The sequence below is a fragment of the Taudactylus pleione genome, unplaced genomic scaffold (genome assembly GCF_031769625.1).
Source record: "Taudactylus pleione unplaced genomic scaffold, aTauple2 ptg000316l, whole genome shotgun sequence".
NCBI classification, from domain to species: domain Eukaryota; kingdom Metazoa; phylum Chordata; class Amphibia; order Anura; family Myobatrachidae; genus Taudactylus; species Taudactylus pleione.
Window position 1 is genome coordinate 888,078 of NW_028284717.1, and position 19,164 is coordinate 907,241.

The window sequence follows — 19,164 nt, forward strand, 5'->3', positions numbered from 1 at the left end:
TGGGTGGAGATTGAAAGTGCGGACAGAATGACGGATCTGGCTTTGCCTGAAACAGGAGTTTCTGGGTGGCAGCTGGGGTGGGTGGCAGCTGGGGTGGGCGGCATCTAGGGTGGGTGGCAGCTGGGATGGTCACTGCGTAGCAGTACGGAACATAGCTGACATGCAGGAGTGTCATGGGAGTGTCGTTGTATATCCCAATACTAATGATGATGATTGCGGACAGCTAAACAGTGGGCAGTCCGGCCTTACGCATGAAGACGGATGTATAATCTTCACAGATGGGCGGGTAATCACCTGAACGTGAAGTAGTTAGCAAGATGCCCGACTCACAATCAGGCCCATACTTTAGTAATATGACCCCATACCAAATATGCTCTGTAACAACAGACACTGCTGAGGCATGCCTCATGTTCATCAGTGTTGTCACTAGTTCCTGGTCCATTGATAAACCACGTTCATATGATATGCCTATTTGTCACTGTACCACTGAAATGAATGGGGATTGTTGTGATAGTGCTTCAGGCTGATCACATCCAAATACGTCACCCTCTCTGTTCACTTCCTGAGACCCCCCGCCGATCGCACTACATCACATCACTGGCTGGGGGGATCCATTCCCTTTAATAACAAATGAGAGAATGAAATTTGGTATGCCCAGGTCTTAGTAAGACGTGCCAGAGCCATTTGAGTTTGTACTAAGGTGATTTTATCCCAAATTACGGATTTGGGAGTGTTAAATGAATAAAACGATACCAAACCATTTTCATTGGTTCAATTTATATATAGAAATATGTATACAATTTTATCATTTGTTCCATTTGCCAGCGCTAAAGGGGTTAACTCATTTTTTTTTTTAAGAGCCTTACTTTATTCTTTGGGGTTTTTTTTGTTGTCCATCTGGAAAACACTTCAATTACTAAAGTTGTCGTTGGACAAAACTAGCGTAAAAAATGTGAAAATTGACAGCACTGTCTAACATAAGACCGAGCCTGCTAAATGGAGACATAATTATGTGAAGATTGCCATTTTCTTTGCCATTTACGGACACAAATACATTTAGTTTCTGAAATAAATACAGATAAAAAACGTAATTTCACTGCACTATTAGAATTAATCAGCCAGCCTGCATGAGAAATGACATCCGTAAAATAATTATTTATTTATAGGAAAATTGCTGTGAAATTACCACTGAAGAACGTTTTTGCCATTGCTCAATGGATAATACTTCTAATTGGTCTAGTGCTCACATTTCATCCCACCTCCAGCCTTTGAACTTGCCATGCTTCAAACATCGGCTTTGTACCCGCTGGTGTCAATGTCGTGCATGTTACTAGCACTTTCAATATTCTTATTAACATTCGGGTGTATTGTGGTTTTTTTTTTTCTAACTTATCTATTTCAGTGCCAAATAATGTATATTAGGGGAAACTTACACTGACCTACATGGACCACAAAACACCTAGTAAAACACTAGTAAGGACTGCGAGTCAAACCTGTGACTTTACTTGAAGATGAACATACTGTGGTTCAGGGCCGGATCCAGGGGTCGGAGCACCCTGTGCCGGCCCTTGAGAAGGCGCCCTTACATCGCGTGTGAATTTGGGGGCGTGCCCTAATTACCATAGGTCACGCCTCCTTCAAATTACGTCAGGCTGGGGGTAAAGCCAAGCACTCCGTCACTGGCTTGGCTTCCCCCAGTCCTCTCCCGTCAGTGAATGGACGCCGCCCGCGCGCTGTGCGACCGCACTGGTCGACCATCCCTAGAGCCGGCCCTGCTGTGGTTTATGTCACTTTATGCCACTTCATAGAATCCAGAGACTGCAATGTGCGCCCTGTGCAGACAGGCACTCCGACGCCCCGAAAGCCTGCAAACGGCTTCGCCGCTCTTGACCGAAAAGGGTGTGTGACCTAATTACCACAGGCCATGCCCCCTAAATGACGCTGTTTGGGGGCGTGCCCTTATGGCACACATTCCATTTAACGTTAGGCTGAGGGCGAGCCCAGCACTCCATCAGTAGCTGGGCTGCCCCCCGGCTCTCTCCCTGCATCCATTCCTCTTCTCTGGGGCCGGCACTTCCACGGGTGGAACAGCGGGGCAGTGCCCGAAATAACGTGACTGTCCCACTGAAATCGGGATGGTTGGGATGGGTGGCTCTATAGGGTGGCAGCCCTGTTCAACCGCACTGGTCAAACGTGCCTCGAGTCAGCCCTGTACACTGCCCTTGTCTTCTAGGTTCCTCAGTCAATTTTTTATATAAATCAGTTTTGTCCCTCATCTCATCAACACAAGCCCTCTTTTAACACACTAAGGACATGATCAAGAGTTCATGTACATTTATACAAATATGCCTGAAAACATCTGTTTTTTGGTGTAAGATGTATGTAAAGATACTGCACGTGTAATCATAAATGTAGCTAGTTGGCGGATCCTAAGCAAATCGCCATTGACGTGAAACCTGCACCTGTCTTGTGTAAGTGCAGAATTCATGGTTTGTAAAGAATGTATTTCAAAGTTATGTATAAGTCAGAATAAGACATACATTTAAGGGACACACTTAACTTGTACCTGTACCCCATTTAGCAAGGGGCCAAGTGATAGATACAGGCCATCTAAAATAGAGTTTTGGGTGGGTGTAATAGGTGGGACTGGTAGGGTATGATGGAGTAGATGTCACAGGTGGGAGACTGGTAGTGTGTGATGGAGTGGGTGTCACAGGTGGGAGACTGGTAGGGTATGATGGAGTGGGTATCACAGGTGGGAGACTGGTAGTGTGTAATGGAGTGGGTGTCACAGGTGAGAGACTGGGAGTGTGTGATGGAGTGGGTGTCACAGGTGGGAGACTGGTAGGGTATGATGGAGTGGGTATCACAGGTGGGAGACTGGTAGTGTGTAATGGAGTGGGTGTCACAGGTGGGAGACTGGGAGTGTGTGATGGAGTGGGTGTCACAGGTAGGAGACTGGTAGGATATGATGGAGTGGGTGTCACAGGTAGGAGACTGGTAGTGTGTGATGGAGTGGGTGTCACAGGTGGGAGACTGGGAGTGTGTGATGGAGTGGGTGTCACAGGTGGGACTGGTCCGGTAGGTATGATGGAGTGGGTATCACAGGTGGGAGACTGGTAGGGTATGATGGAGTGGGTATCACAGGTGGGAAACTGGTAGTGTGTGATGGAGTGGGAGTCACAGGTGGGAGACTGGTAATGTGTGATGGAGTGGGTGTCACAGGTGGGAGACTGGTAGTGTGTGATGGAGTGGGTGTCACAGGTGGGAGACTGGTAGGGTATGATGGAGTGGGTATCACAGGTGGGAGACTGGTAGTGTGTAATGGAGTGGGTGTCACAGGTGGGAGACTGGTAGGGTATGATGGAGTGGGTATCACAGGTGGGAGACTGGTAGTGTGTAATGGAGTGGGTGTCACAGATGGGAGACTGGGAGTGTGTGATGGAGTGGGTGTCACAGGTGGGAGACTGGTAGGGTATGATGGAGTGGGTATCACAGGTGGGAGACTGGTAGTGTGTGATGGAGTGGGTGTCACAGGTAGGAGACTGGTAGTGTGTGATGGAGTGGGTGTCACAGGTGGGAGACTGGGAGTGTGTGATGGAGTGGGTGTCACAGGTGGGACTGGTCCGGTAGGTATGATGGAGTGGGTATCACAGGTGGGAGACTGGTAGGGTATGATGGAGTGGGTATCACAGGTGGGAGACTGGTAGTGTGTGATGGAGTGGGTGTCACAGGTGGGAGACTGGTAGTGTGTGATGGAGTGGGTGTCACAGGTGGGAGACTGGTAGTGTGTGATGGAGTGGGTGTCACAGGTGGGAGACTGGTAGGGTATGATGGAGTGGGTATCACAGGTGGGAGACTGGTAGTGTGTAATGGAGTGAGTGTCACAGGTGGGAGACTGGTAGGGTATGATGGAGTGGGTATCACAGGTGGGAGACTGGTAGTGTGTGATGGAGTGGGTGTCACAGGTGGGAGACTGGTAGGGTATGATGGAGTGGGTGTCACAGGTAGGAGACTGGTAGTGTGTGATGGAGTGGGTGTCACAGGTGGGAGACTGGGAGTGTGTGATGGAGTGGGTGTCACAGGTGGGACTGGTATGGTAGGTATGATGGAGTGGGTATCACAGGTGGGAGACTGGTAGGGTATGATGGAGTGGGTGTCACAGGTGGGAGACTGGTAGTGTGTGATGGAGTGGGTGTCACAGGTGGGAGACTGGTAGTGTGTGTTGGAGTGGGTGTCACAGGTGGGAGACTGGTAGTGTGTGATGGAGTGGGTGTCACAGGTGGGAGACTGGTAGTGTGTGATGGAGTGGGTGTCACAGGTGGGAGACTGGTAGTGTGTGTTGGAGTGGGTGTCACAGGTGGGAGACTGGTAGTGTGTGATGGAGTGGGTATCACAGGTGGGAGACTGGTAGTGTGTAATGGAGTGGGTGTCACAGGTGGGAGACTGGGAGTGTGTGATGGAGTGGGTGTCACAGGTAGGAGACAGGTAGTGTGTGATGGAGTGGGTGTCACAGGTAGGAGACTGGTAGGGTATGATGGAGTGGGTGTCACAGGTGGGAGACTGGTAGTGTGTGATGGAGTGGGTGTCACAGGTGGGAGACTGGTAGTGTGTGATGGAGTGGGTGTCACAGGTGGGAGACTGGTAGTGTGTGATGGAGTGGGTGTCACTGGTGGGAGACTGGTAGTGTGTGATGGAGTGGGTGTCACAGGTGGGAGACTGGTAGTGTGTGTTGGAGTGGGTGTCACAGGTGGGAGACTGGTAGTGTGTGATGGAGTGGGTATCACAGGTGGGAGACTGGTAGTGTGTAATGGAGTGGGTGTCACAGGTGGGAGACTGGGAGTGTGTGATGGAGTGGGTGTCACAGGTAGGAGACAGTTAGTGTGTGATGGAGTGGGTGTCACAGGTAGGAGACTGGTAGTGTATGATGGAGTGGGTGTCACAGGTGGGAGACTGGGAGTGTGTAATGGAGTGGGTGTCACAGGTGGGAGACTGGTAGTGTGTAATGGATTGGGTGTCACAGGTGGGAGACTGGTAGTGTGTGATGGAGTGGGTGTCACAGGTAGGAGACTGGTAGTGTGTAATGGAGTGGGTGTCACAGGTGGGAGACTGGTAGTGTGTGATGGAGTGGGTGTCACAGGTGGGAGACTGGTAGTGTGTAATGGAGTGGGTGTCACAGGTGGGAGACTGGTAGTGTGTAATGGATTAGGTTTATAACATTATTGGTGTGGTTGGGAAGCATTTTGCTTATCAATCTAATTGATTTAAATTCAGTATGTTAAGAGAATAAGCAGGGCTGGCTCGAGGGCCATCCAAGTGGAGCTGCCAAAGTGGATCGCCACCCCATAGGGGATGCAGTGGGGCTGCCACCTAGGATTAACATGGGCAGAGTCCGGATGGATATTACCCCTTTACAGACTGCTCCTCCTCCTTCCTCCCCACAGCCCTTCACCACCTGTCTACTCCTGCCCCTCAACTATTCTCCTCCCATCTTCTCCTGCCCCACAGCCCTTTTGTGCCCACCTTCTCTCTCCCAGGCCCCACAGTCCTTCTCCGCACACATTCTCCTGCCTTTACAGTCCTTCTCTGTGCTCCTTCTCTGGCCCACAGATGGCTGTGGATGATGCTTATCCTTGCAGCTCCTGTGACTATACCCTAGCTGGACGTGGGGTAGGTATTCCAAATGTTTATCCTGCCCAGCTGATGTTAGAACCCTGCTGCTTTGGGAGTAACAATGTTACTCCCTCAGAGCTTCTTTCTGATGCCCCACACAATTGTGAGACTAGTCAGGGGTATATTGGTTCTGCCAGGGGTTGGATGTTTTTAGGAGGGTTAACTGGTCCTTTAATGGAGATGACCAACAAGACATGCATTTTATAGTAAACCCTCCTCCCACAAACTTTCAGGACATTAGGGTCTATTTCAGAGGTCCTGCAGTTCAGGAGCTTTTAAATTTTGTTTTGCTTCGACTGAGTAAACATGAAATCTAGAAATGGGCTCCTTCTATCTACCTACTGTAGCAATGGATGCATGCAAATGTATGTCTGTTATAAGCTTTGACTTGAGAAGCCTGTGTATAATATTTTATGTATTGTTATTAATGAAGCACTATGGTTTAATTGTAAGGTACCCTTAATATGTATATATATCGGCTCGTCCCTGGTGATAAGTGGTCTTTAATAAAAGAAAAAAACTCCTAACAACTTGAAGGTAATGAACATTGTGGCTATTTATTGCTAAATTAGACTCACAACTAGTGATTAGAAACATTGTGGTGTTACCGAAATTAATATTATATTTGAAACTATTTATTTGTCTGTGCTGACTAACTATATCTATCAAGCTCTCTTTTATTCCTCTGCATTATGTTGCCATGTTATAAAGCAGAGAGCCAAAATCTTCTCTGTTTTGGGGGTAAATTTACTAAGATGGGAGTTCTATTTAAGAAGTGATGTTGCCCATAGCAACCAATCAGATTCTACGTCTCATTGATCTAGCACCTTCTAGAAGATAATACCTGGAATCTGATTGGTTGCTATGGGTAACATCACTTCTTAATAGATCTCCCATCTTAGTAATTTTACCCCATGCAGTGTAAAAAATGCACTATTTAGTTGGGTTACTAAACAGGAGCAGCATCAGAGATGTCACAGCAGCTTAAATGACTGCATTCTCAGATTTGACCTCTGGGCCTGATTCAGAGCCGGATGCAATTAGCGGTCGCTCGTCCAGAAAATAGGGGTGGCTATTCAAATCAATCGTTCGCTCTTTGCGGTTTGTTCACGCCTCCAGGTCTGAACGAGAGAACAAAACTTGCGGTCGTTTTTTGAAAAAATACGCACCCTGGCCGCTCGCATCCTACGTCATGTCAGCTATTTATTAGATTAATCGAGTACATCGACCAGGGTATGAACTGCTCGCTATTCTTGGGGTTGGTTTTTGCTACCACAATTTTGCGAGCAGTTCTGGCTATAAAATAACCCAGTGACGTGGTCAATGACGCTGCTGTTTTAATTATGTACACCCATAAAACACCCGTTTTGACCTTTAAGCACGCCTGCGTTCGGATCTCCACTCCCCGTTTTCAAGCACCTTCCCCTGTTACCACCCACATACGCCTCATCCTGTCACTCATATTATCAGGCATTCGCTATTTTGCGAGCACATGAATTTCGACCGCACTGACTGGTTCGCGCATGCGTATAACGATCCGTACGCATGCGCAGTTGGGCAAACATCGCTCGCAGCGGACGAGCGGCCGCTTACAAGCGGCTCTGAATCAGGCCCTTTGTCTTATCCAAAAAGAAAATTGTACTCAAGATGTAGGAGGAGCTTGAGCTGTCTGTAGTGTTGCAGGGAGGTGACAGTCTATATTTTAGCTGGATTATTATATTAATGCTAAATAAAGTATTGTACATTAATGGTTTATATGTGGAAACTTCAAGTTCAGGGTTTCATACTTCTGGGTGTTATTAATTAAAATCCTTTACAAAATAAATGGTATTCTATTGCAACTTACACACAATATTGTGTTCCCCCTTTAAAAAAAAAAGAACATCTATAGAAAATATTGAGATACTTATTTAACTTGCTTTGATTAATCTGGTCTTTGTGCACATTTGAAAGGTAATTATCAGCAATATGCTCCTACTGAAATTGTTTCCTCTTTATAAGGTGATAGCTAGAAAAATATCTTGTACATAAAGCAGGGGCCTGAGACAAGCAAATGAATCAAGTATGTTTGGTAATGATATCTGCGGCACTCAGGAGGTAGATTTGTATGAGTTGTGAGGCACTGCTTGCTAATCAGCACAATTCTGTGAGAATAACAATAATAATGCAGGGTTGCCTGCCTTTCTGTCAGTGTTCCTTCATTTCTCTTTTCTTTTAGATCAAATGCCACAAAGTGATCATTAAGACATGTGTGAAACGCGTTGGTTTTTGTCATAACCAGGACAGGTTTATTGCTTTGTATTTCTTGAGTCCTTAGCACAATGTCAACCATGACTTAGAGACAGCAATGGCAAGTAGTATTAGCTGCGGAATTGGTGTAAATGTTGTATGGCAAAATAGACGTCGGAACCTCATTTTTTATAGTGGTGCAGTTTGAAACAACATTCCTCCCACAGACAGGATCCAGAGATCAATGTTCTGCGTAGCCGAGTCTGTGGGTTCCGGCTGCCAATCTGTGCTGCCGATGATCTGATAACAGGTTATATCTGCCCACTTCTTTCAAAAACAGGCTCAGGACTTACCCATTTTACTCACGCATTTCACTAATGTCTCTTTAGTTTCTAAAAAATATACAACCAAATGCTTAGTTCTCTTTTCTTTTAAGCTCCTTTTGTATCTTGTGTTTTTAAATGCAAATGTGATGCACTTTGTGTCCTATTGGGAGAAAAGTGCTACTGTATATAAATGACATTTTTATTTTTATTGTTATTGTTATCATTATTATTATTATTAGTAGTAGTAGCATTATTAGTAGTAGTATTAGTAGTAGTAGAAGTAGTATTATGGGAACAGCTTGAAAACATGTCTGATTATATACTTAGAGGGCTGATTCTGAGCTCGGAGAAAAGAAAGAGAGCAAGTAACTTTGCACCTTGGTAAAACAATTATACACTGCAGATGGGGCAGATTTAATACGTGCATTTTTATGTAGATTTGGGAGGTTTGTGTCCAACTGAAAAATATACAGCTGTCCAGCATTTGTGGGCTACATGCAAAAACAGCTAATTATTTGCCCTGCATGCAAATGGGCACTGATATTTGTAACTGTATTGATTAATGGCATTTAAGCTATATAATAAAGCTAGATGGTGATAAAAAATTATGGCACCAGGTTTGCTGGTGTAATTGCACACCGGCCTAACGTGCACTCTGCCAATGCCATAAACATACACACGTAACACTCATTTTCACCAGATATCTTGCCTTTGCCACCTTCAAATTAGCTATGGACATTAAAAGCTGGCATGCAAGATATTCCAAACGTGCACATTAAGCACCAATGGTTTTTGGGGGCTGATATTTGTAAATGTACACTTCAGCACAGCAACTGGTGGAAGATGGGCTCAGTCACTGACAGCTCCTTATCTTTGAGGGCAGGATGTATCAAAGTTAAAAGTGTGGTAAAACCTAATATGTATTAAAAAAGTGACCTCTATTCTGTAGATATTAGAGAAATATGCTGTGGACCTGAGGCACAGCAGTCCCCAAAGAATTTTATGGGGCTGTGATGTGCCAGTAAGGAAGCCAGCTTCAGAAAGCACCGTCCATGAGCTCCTTTACGCAAAAAATTCTTGGAGAGAGATCCAAAGAGTCCCTCTCCGTCCCCCGGACAATTGCGCATGAACAGGTCAATGGCCGCTCAAAGATCCGTAAGTCTTAATTTCTAAATTACAGACCTAATCAATCACAGATGCCGGTATGCAGACAAAAGAGGGTTGGATGTATGGCAATTTTCATGTGAATATGGATACATCCTGCCCTTATTCTTTACTATATAGAAGGACAGATACTATCTGAAGTTGGAGATGCTGGTTTGCCACCACTTCGAGCCTTCCTCAGCCTTACAGGCTAAAGCATCTGCCTCCCTACGGGTGGTGACTCCCAGTGCAGCACTTACGGTCTCCATTAGCATACCGTTTATCACGCGCTCATGAGAAAAAGGGCCACACCTCATTATGTATGACATTTTGGGGGTTTAACTACGCCCCCATTCTCATCACACTGGGGGCTAGCCCTGCGCACCAGGGCACAGTGGATGATCCACAGTGTATAATTGTTTTACCAAGGTAACTTTGCACTTTGGTAAAACAATTATACACTTGGTGAAACAAGTATACATCAAGGGGAATACACCAAAATAGCAGAGCAACTTTGGTGTCACCCGGTGCAGCCTGCACCCACTAGTGATGCCACTGGGCTAAAGTAAGCCATTAGATAGAGGGGGGAGAAGAGTGAGAGAGCGAGGGGGCAGGAAAGTGAGAGGGAGAAATACAGCTAGACGGACTAGGGAAGAGAGCGAGAAAGGAAATGTACTGTATAGAGGCAGAGTAACAGGAGAGAAAGAGGGAAGAAACAAAAGGAGAAAGAAAAAGGTGGAAGATTGTCAGAGGGAAAAAGAGAAACAGAGGGGAGAGGAGAGAGAGACATATTACAGCTACATAGTTTTACCTAAGTAGACCAGTTAATATATGAGCAAGCTCTTGACTGGTTTTCCTTTTAGTTTATGAGGAGCCTCAATGATTATTACATGAACGACTTTTTAAAGAACATTTTTTTCAATTATTGATGGCGCAACACATATACTATATGGCGTATACAAATACATAGCACCACCCAAAAATGCATTTGTCTAGTTACAACCATTTTGCTGGGTACTACAATCTACTGGAATAACACCTTATACTTGAACTAGGACTTCTACATGACATCATCTGTGAAAACAAAGAAACACACTGTTGCTGCCATAGTTAAGAAAAAAAAACCCCAAAAACCCAATAACTGGCCTTGCTGAAAAACAGCTATAAAATCAAATCGATTCTTTATATGGTTGCTAAGAATGGTTAGTTATTCACATGCTGTCAAGTGCCACACTAATGTGTTTTGATGTTTCAACAGGCAATTTCAGTCCTGTTTCAAATATCAGCAATTACTGCAGTAAGTTGTAATAATGAGCATAAATATTTAATTAGGCAGAATCATTTTTCAGTGGGGCTACTCTTGGAAGAACTATGTAGTGGCAAACTATTCCTGTTGACCAACAGAACATCTGCTTGCCATGTTACAAATGGTTGGGTGATCTGCATAAAGGGACAATAAACTGGTGGAAGGTTTGTAAATAACATGAACGGAAATGATCTCTATAATATGACATGCCAGTTTAAGCATGTAGCCCGTTATTTGGATGAACAAGCAAACCGCAGCCCATTTGCCTGGCAGACTGAACATTTCTGCAAAAACTAAAGATGTGTGTTGACCCCCGTGTTTTGGTTTTGGATCTGAATTCAACTTCACGCTTTGGTTTTGCAAAACCACCCTCAAGTGCTTTGGTTTTGGATCTGGTTTTTTTTTTTTTTTTATTCAAATTCATTCGTTTTTCAAAAACAGCTAAAATCATGAAATTTTTGCAATCCAGACCGTGAAATTATTCTGAACCGCGGGAAGATCAGAAATGCGGCTCGGATTTATACAGATTTCCGAAATTCGGGTGGATTGGGAATTCTGGAGAACCGAACCGCACATCTCTAGCAAAACAAATGTGATTCAGGCTTCTGTAATACAAAATCAGAGCAAATGCTGAGTATTACAGCCAGCGTGCCCCTAAAATAGTATTTCAGTCCAAGTGGATCACGTTCTAAACATGAGCAGATCACAGCACTTGGGTCTAGCCTTGGCCCCTTGTCATTAGAATATACACAGTAATGTGCAAGATCATTGCCAGTTACTGTACCTTTTCATTATTGCCAAGTTTATTCTTATTTTCTAGAGTGCAATTCATCCTTCTACAACGCTGCATTATTTAATATCCCTTTTGTCACTTGCATTGTGTCAGTTCTTGAACAACACTAAACCTGAACGGCACTCAGTGGGGCTTTTCTTCTTTTACGCAACTGCTATTTTATGTATTTTTAATACTTTTTCTAATACGTATCTTTTCACATTTTTTTTTTATGCATATATCTAAAAGAAAAGTTGTTTTTTTTCACCATTCATTATTCATGATTTGTCGTTCTTTTGAAATAAAAATAAGTGGAAGAAAGAGACTAGATTTTCCTATTATTCTTGGTGTTAGTATCAAGGTCGACATTTGCTGGATAGAAAGATGCTACTTTATGTGCTATCAATATGGGTCCCTCAGGGTTCAAAGTTGTCTCTTTTGTGCTCCTGTTTTTTTTTTTATATATATATATATATATATATATATATATAGATATAAAAAATATATATATATATATATATATATATATATATATATATACAGTATAGTACTGTACAGTACTGTACGTTACTTTTTTTATTCTATTTTTTCTTCCTTTGGGTTTACTGTATACTGTTCAATACCGACTTTTGTACAGCATTGTGACATTTCCTGCCAGTTGTTATTCTCTGTTACATGAGATATGAATGTGTCTTGAGGCTTTGTCAGAATGACAGATCATTTCCTAAAACTAAACTTTGATAAAAACAGAATTATTATTTTCCCTCATAAAACATTTTTTATTTCTTCTAAATAGAAATTATCTGTCTAGTCTCTCACCATTCCTTCCATTAATTCTTCTGGTTTTATGTTTCGGCACTGATGAATTCCAGATTTTTATTTTTTTTTCTTCTATATGGCTGTTAATATTTTTTACATTTATTTAGAGTAAAACTTTTTTTTGTTTTTTTTCCAGCGTAAATTAATTTATTTCAGAAAAAAAAGAGCATTAAAAAAAATAAAGAATGTAATTATTTTTTGGAATATCATCTTCTTTTTATGAAGCTGTTTGACAATTTTCTTTAGTGTAATTTCAAAGTAGCTAACATAATGGAGAGCAAATTGTGTTGCATACAAAATAAGTCTGATTTGTGTCTTGGTAGTACAGTATATTGCTATCCTGGTTGCAATATTTTATCCAGTTGGTGATGACTTAAAACTTAAACAAGTAAGGGTTCCTTATCCAAAATAATGTTTCTATAAATGTGCCAAATGTTTTAATGGGAGCAAACTGGGTGTCCTTCAGTGATTTGGTCACATACAATCATGATCACAAAGGAGCAATATTCTAGTCCCCGCTAGAAAGTGCAGCTGTATGCCCAGAGCCGGCCCTAGGCATAGACAAACTAAGCAAATGCCTAGGGCACTAATTTGGCTAGAGCCGGCTCTGTGTATGCCGCAGCTACAGTACTAGACTCGCACATTTCTGTTTGCAGCCCCATGCGGCTGCGGGCAAAAATATGCGAGTCCGGGTTGAGATCGGGCCTTGAAGGAGGGGGGAGGGGGGGGAATTGAAGTGCCGTTGCTGTCGTTTATATACCATTGCAACGGCAATTTGCCCCTTTCGCTCCTAATTGAATTGACCCCAAAAGGTTATTTACAAGAAGTAGCATTGTATGCGACCGCCAGATTCCCTCCAGCAAGCATATCATATCACATCAGACTGTGGGCCTGAATCAGGGGTGGATGCAGTTGTAGCCATAGGTTTGGGATTCAGGTAGAAGTACCCGGGGTGTGGGTCTACATAATGGTGGTACCCTGTCTCCCCATCCTCAGCCCCATCTATGGGCGCAATTCAATTGTTTTATCACCCTCGATCTCTCGTCTAAAGTGACGGGAGATCGCAGGGCGATATCCAATTAAGATTATTGCGCTGATCGTGCCCAGACAGGTCGGGTTTAGCCGCGTAAAACAGCTAAACCCGACCACAGTGCTGGGCGCGATAGCAAAAAAGGGCCGTTTAGGCGCCCAAATGGGTCACCAAGCTGAAATGCCAATGCCGGCAGCTGATCGCGCAACAATTGAATAGCTCCATCGGGCACGAAGGGGGGGGGGGGACAGCTGTCGGGGAAAAATAATTGAATTGTGCCCTAAGAAATACTCTAGGAGGGGTAAAGCCACAAGCCAACGCATGGACTGCTGGCTTCCTGTTGGTCTGTGCAGTCGCACATGCACTAGGCTGCAGGCACAGCACCGGTATTTTCCGAAGGCCCAAAGAAGTCATATGAAATAGAACAAGTGGCTTTTATGAGATGATCGTCGTACCCAGAGGTGTTTTATTGTCACTGGCAGTTATACATATATTCACTGAATCCTTTTAGGAATCGGTTATGACCAATCCCCAAACATACTGTAGGTGATGACACCACACACACACACCAACCAACATATGTGCATTATTAACATAATGGGGCTTATTTGGAGTTGAAAGTACTGCGTTTGTGCTCTAAACATATGTAGGAAAAAGAGCGTCCTTACATGTCTCCCAACAGTCCCCAACAACGGCCGGCATAACAGAGCAGCGGTGATTGGAAGCCTCCATAGACTGCAGAGGGAGGCTCGGGGCAGCCCAACCAGTTTCGGAAGCCCGCACAACAGAGTGGTACATGGCCATGCCCCCCAATATGACGCGCCAGGGGTGCGTGATGCTCTTTTGTCACTACTCTCCCCTCCCAAATGTTGGGAGGTATGTTGCAAGCACGTGAACCCACCCTTACTGTACAAAGTCTATGCTCGCCTGAATCCCGTTGCCTATGAGTAAGAGAGCAGAGAGCAACGATTTGTCAGAATCTATATACAGACATATGTTGGGCTTGTCCAGTGCTCAAATGCAATTTTTTATGTTTTGATATACTTAAACCGCTATACGAGCCTCAATATTCGGTGATTGTTTATACTGTATATGATAAAGACGTGATTTTTTTCTTATTTTTAAATCCATGGTCTATTTGTTAATCCAGAAGGACATTATTCTATGCATTAATAATCTTTTGGATAAAAATAGCTTCCTGTGAATGAAATAACGTAGATAGATACTTCTCTAGAGTTCATGCACTTTCACCGTGTTGCATGCATATTCCGGTAATTGTTTCAGCGATTGCCCTTTCAATACATTACACTGCGACATTAAAGTGTTAAAGCTTTTAAAGCGTCAGCCCTCAGGTTATCCACGAAGCTATATTTTCTGATTAGTGTCCTTTTAACTTTGATAACGTAAACACGCGTGTTGCTGATGTGCCATACGCGTATGAGGTGGGGAGGGGGCTCCTGTATTGCATAATGCTAACTGTAACTATTGAGCGCCAATCAATAATATACATTTGTTTAATGTCTGCCTAATATAGATGTTGCCAATGAATACTTAAAGACTGCTGCATTAGTAATTTATACATAGAAATATATAGATATTAATTTAGAGATTGCATTGAATCTGGTCATGAGCATAGGCGGGTATAGCTGGCACGGGGGGGTGCTGCTTCAGCACTTCCCCCTCCACCGGGGTCAGGGGAGCAGCCCATTCCCCCTCCCACTGGGACATAGACTACTCACCTGGGCGGCCAGGTGAGTCCAGGTGAGTAGTGTAGGTCCTTGGGAAAGGGGGTAATCCATGAACCACCGGAGGGATAAGCGCCGAAGCAGCACCGCCAGTGCCGGCGTTTGCGCATGCCTATGGTCACGAGTCAGCTCCAATGCTGAAACATTTTGGGATTTCTAGTGTTTCCATCCTCATCATTTTCTGAAATACTGTAGATTAAGATTGAGGCTGCCGGAGCAGTAGGTTGGATAACCTGATCTTGGTAAAAATATATCTGTATTAACAGCCCGTCCCAGCATAATTGTGACCCAAGCTGGATAATGCAGGTAGTCGCTGATTAAAAGTGTTATGACCCTCACCAATGGGGATGAGATTCTGGAGGGGTTAGCTCAGTTCGGCGCTACTTAGACCAGAAAAGCATTGTGTAAAGAGGGTCAGGTGTTCACCAGGGTCATTCGCAAGATGGTTTTGGACACCCACCAGATCACAGCTCAGCGGGTAAGTACCAGGCATTACCAGTGGGAATAGGGCAGGACACCAGAATATGAGCTTGGACCACAGGTCACAAGGCCAGGTCCAGGGACAGGTAGGTAGTTGGGGCAGCCACCAATAAGAATGGTCAGGTTACAATCTGAGTTTGGGGCAGGCGGCAGACAAGAGAGTAAACTGGTCACAGTGCAAGTTCAAGGCAGGCAGCAGACAAGAGAGTAAACTGGTCACAGTGCAAGTTCAGGGCAGGCAGCAGACAAGAGAGTAAACTGGTCACAGTGCAAGTTCAGGGCAGGCAGCCGACAGAAGAAAATCCAAGAGACAAGCCGAGGTCAGGGAAGCCAGAGAGTGACAGATCCCAAAGAACAAGCCGGGTCAGTAACAGGCATCAAACAATAAGTATATAGCGAGTTGAGCACAATCCAGGCAGATAGGCAATATCATCAGCACTGAACGTGCCGGCGAGCCAGCACAATGCCGAAAGCTCAGGAAGAACAAACAGAATACTGATCCAACAGCAATTTATTTTGCTCATCTGGCAGGACCACGGGTCCCAAGTACTAGGTACCGCGATCAGATTTCATGGGGCATAGCATAGATCTTTATTTCGAAATCGTAGCAACACCCTTCTAACAAAAAGGCATTTAACCTGGACACGCACCATCCAATCGAATTATTCAATCTGATTGCGTTCTGTGGAGTTGTTGAAGAAAGAACTAGGATATGTATGTGGGCAACAGTATCAAACAGATGCCCAAAATGCTGCTTTTAGGAGGATATATGAAAGTGGTATGCCACATAGTTAATTTGCATATATGTTGCCCAGAGCAGCCAATCAGATTATAGTTGTCACTCCTTTTAGTGCAATCAAGAAAATGAAAGTTGACACCTGACTGCTTGTTGTGTAAAGGTGCTTGGGTTTGTTTCAAAGGCTTCCCAAAGTGATTTGTTGAATCAACTGTAAAGTTTGAATATGTTTGATACGTTTCTGAACTGTAGATAAACTTATAAAATGTTACAACTAAATTAAAGCAAAATGAACATGACCATGGTCCCAGCAATTTACTGGAGGCTACAAATATTTTACTACTACCTTTTAAATCAGCGGCCAAAGCCACCGTTTAGTAAATATACCCCTGCGTCTATCTTCTATTCCTTTAACGTCCTCTATTTTAAAACTGTGAGCTGCGAACTTAAACTTCAAATTCAAACCTCGATCCTAAATCGAACCAGGCCACCAATCATGATCGTACCGTGAACAAGTCTGAGGCCATTGAACCGGGGAAATCCAATTGAGTTTTAAACCGCTTGAAAAAAATGTAAGCATCTCTTTTGCTACTACAGTATATAGCTACAGTATTGCTATAACTATCTGTCCTCTGTACAGCTTTTCAGAAGATAATTCCCCTTTTATGTTTTCACGGGTCATACAAAAACAGGCTACAGTTTCATTATATGATCTTGTTTAGCTTCAAATATTCCATATTTACGAAGCAGTCCATGGCCTTCCCGCTCAAGTGGAAACATTTAAATACGAAAAGAAGAATAAGTGAGCTACGAGCATACAAATATCAGATACGCAGCGAAGCATCTATGCCATATATTACTCACCCAGCGACAAATAGTCTCCATACCTCATTGTGTCCAATGGGACATTCTATTTATCATTTATTAGTATGTAAATGTTCCATGTAATTTATTAATGATATTTGAATGGTATACTAGATTAAACACACATGGAATTGTTAATAAGTCAATATCCTCTCTACTGCATTCCTTAGCTAGAAGCCTGCTGGAGTCTCAAAAGGTCCACTAAAGGCTTAATATAGCATAAAAAAAAGACTGATAAGGCTTCCAGTTCCGGGTAATTGCCCTAAGCGTCTCCTGCTGCAACGCAGGCACTGGATTGGAATCCTATGCCTTGCAATGGGCACAAATTCACACATGAAGAGTAAAAGCTTCTATCCAGATCTGTGTTTGTCCAGTAACACTGCAACAAGAGAAATAATGATGATACAAAAATATCCATAAGTGGAAAAAGTATAGTTTATCTTTAGGGGATATGTTTATTTAGCTAAGGATGAAACAAAAGCTGTTTGGTCATTTCATTTTTGCTGTAGAGAGGAGGAGATTTTTTATTTAGCAACTTTGCATTTTATGTTTATGGAAAGGCCTAGAGGGCTACTGAGTTTTTGGTCATTTGCAACCTTTAGAAGGTGATAGATAACTGGTAATGCTATTAGGCACACACAGGTCTGTGATGGGCAAATTCACATTCACTCGATAATTACAATTTCTTATCGCCCCTATTCGCAGCAATAAGAAATTCACATTCACCCAAATGTACTAAAAATTACATGCAGGGTCAGAGGCTCTGAAAGGAGCCCGTCCCTGTGATATGTAAAAAAGTGAAATGGTCACAAAAGCAGTAATTTCCCTTCAAGAGCCTTGATGGTGTTACCTCAGGGTTGCCGACATTGAAACGCTCCCCCTGCCTGTCTATCGCATTGCGATTTAAGACTCGGCAAAGTACCTTGACGCGTGAACAGTGACAAACAATCGCTCCATTTGCCAAAACATCGGCATATAGCGTACAACTCTGAATCAGGCCCAAAAAATCGTCAGTTTGCTGGGAAAGTGCAAGACGAACATGGAATTGGTTTCGAATGGTGCAAATTTGCTGTGAAAAATGAATGTGACTCCTATAAACAGAGCACGGAGGACGGCAGTCAGGTCATTCTGCTGTGTGTCGCGTTGGGGCGAGACTTGGAACACTTCAGGCAAAATTACTCCAATGAAAAATGCAAGATTTCACGGGCAAATGTGGAATTAGGCGAATATTAGAAAAAAACTTTTTTTTTCTTTCTAATACTGTAGTTTCCATTGATTAATACACTACTTTATGTTACAAATAAGCCCAAATCTGACATCCATCTTGAACACTGAGGGGTATATTTACTAAAGTGAGAGTTATTAGAAGTGGAGATGTTGCCCATAGCAACCAATTAGATTCTAGCTATTATCCTCTAGAAGGTGCTAGTTAAATGTGAAGTAGAATCTGATTGGCTGATATGGGCAACATCTTCACCTGTAAAAACTCTCACTTTAGTAAATATACATGTCAGGTTGCGGCCTAGGATCGGACATTACTCACCTCAACGCCGGCTTCCCCTGACCTCTCGAGCAGTCAAACGCCAGGTGTGGCCATGAGTGACGCTCTGAGGATTATACCATGGGTCTGCTAGGACATCCTTGTGCTCGCGCCGTGATTTGGTTCCTGCGGTTACCATCATGAACGCAGCCATGACAGTCTACATCATCTGATTAGCCCTTTACCCAACGGTAGCATTGGTTGCTGTCAGCTGACACTATCCTCCAATGGACTGCTACCTTAGGGTATTTAGCCGGGCTCCAGACAACAGGAAGTTGCCTGTACAACATCGTTACTTCCAGGGTATACTAGCTGTTGCAGTGTTCCAGGTTCCAAGTTCCTTTCTTCCAGCGATACTCTCCTAGTGTTTACCCACGGTGTGGGTGTGAACTCAGTACGTCATCCGAGTACAATCTCCTAGTGCCATTCTCCTGTGCCAGCCCTACATCTGGATTAACAGGGTGTGTACCCAGTACATCATCCAAGTGCAAAACTTCCAGT

General features: G+C 43.7%; 1 protein-coding gene across 1 annotated transcript in view; it reads left to right on the top strand.

Moving 5' to 3' along the window:
- CTNNA2 (catenin alpha 2) overlaps positions 1-19,164 on the top strand; it is a 937,723-nt gene that overhangs the window by 388,593 nt on the left and 529,966 nt on the right. The window lies entirely within an intron of this gene.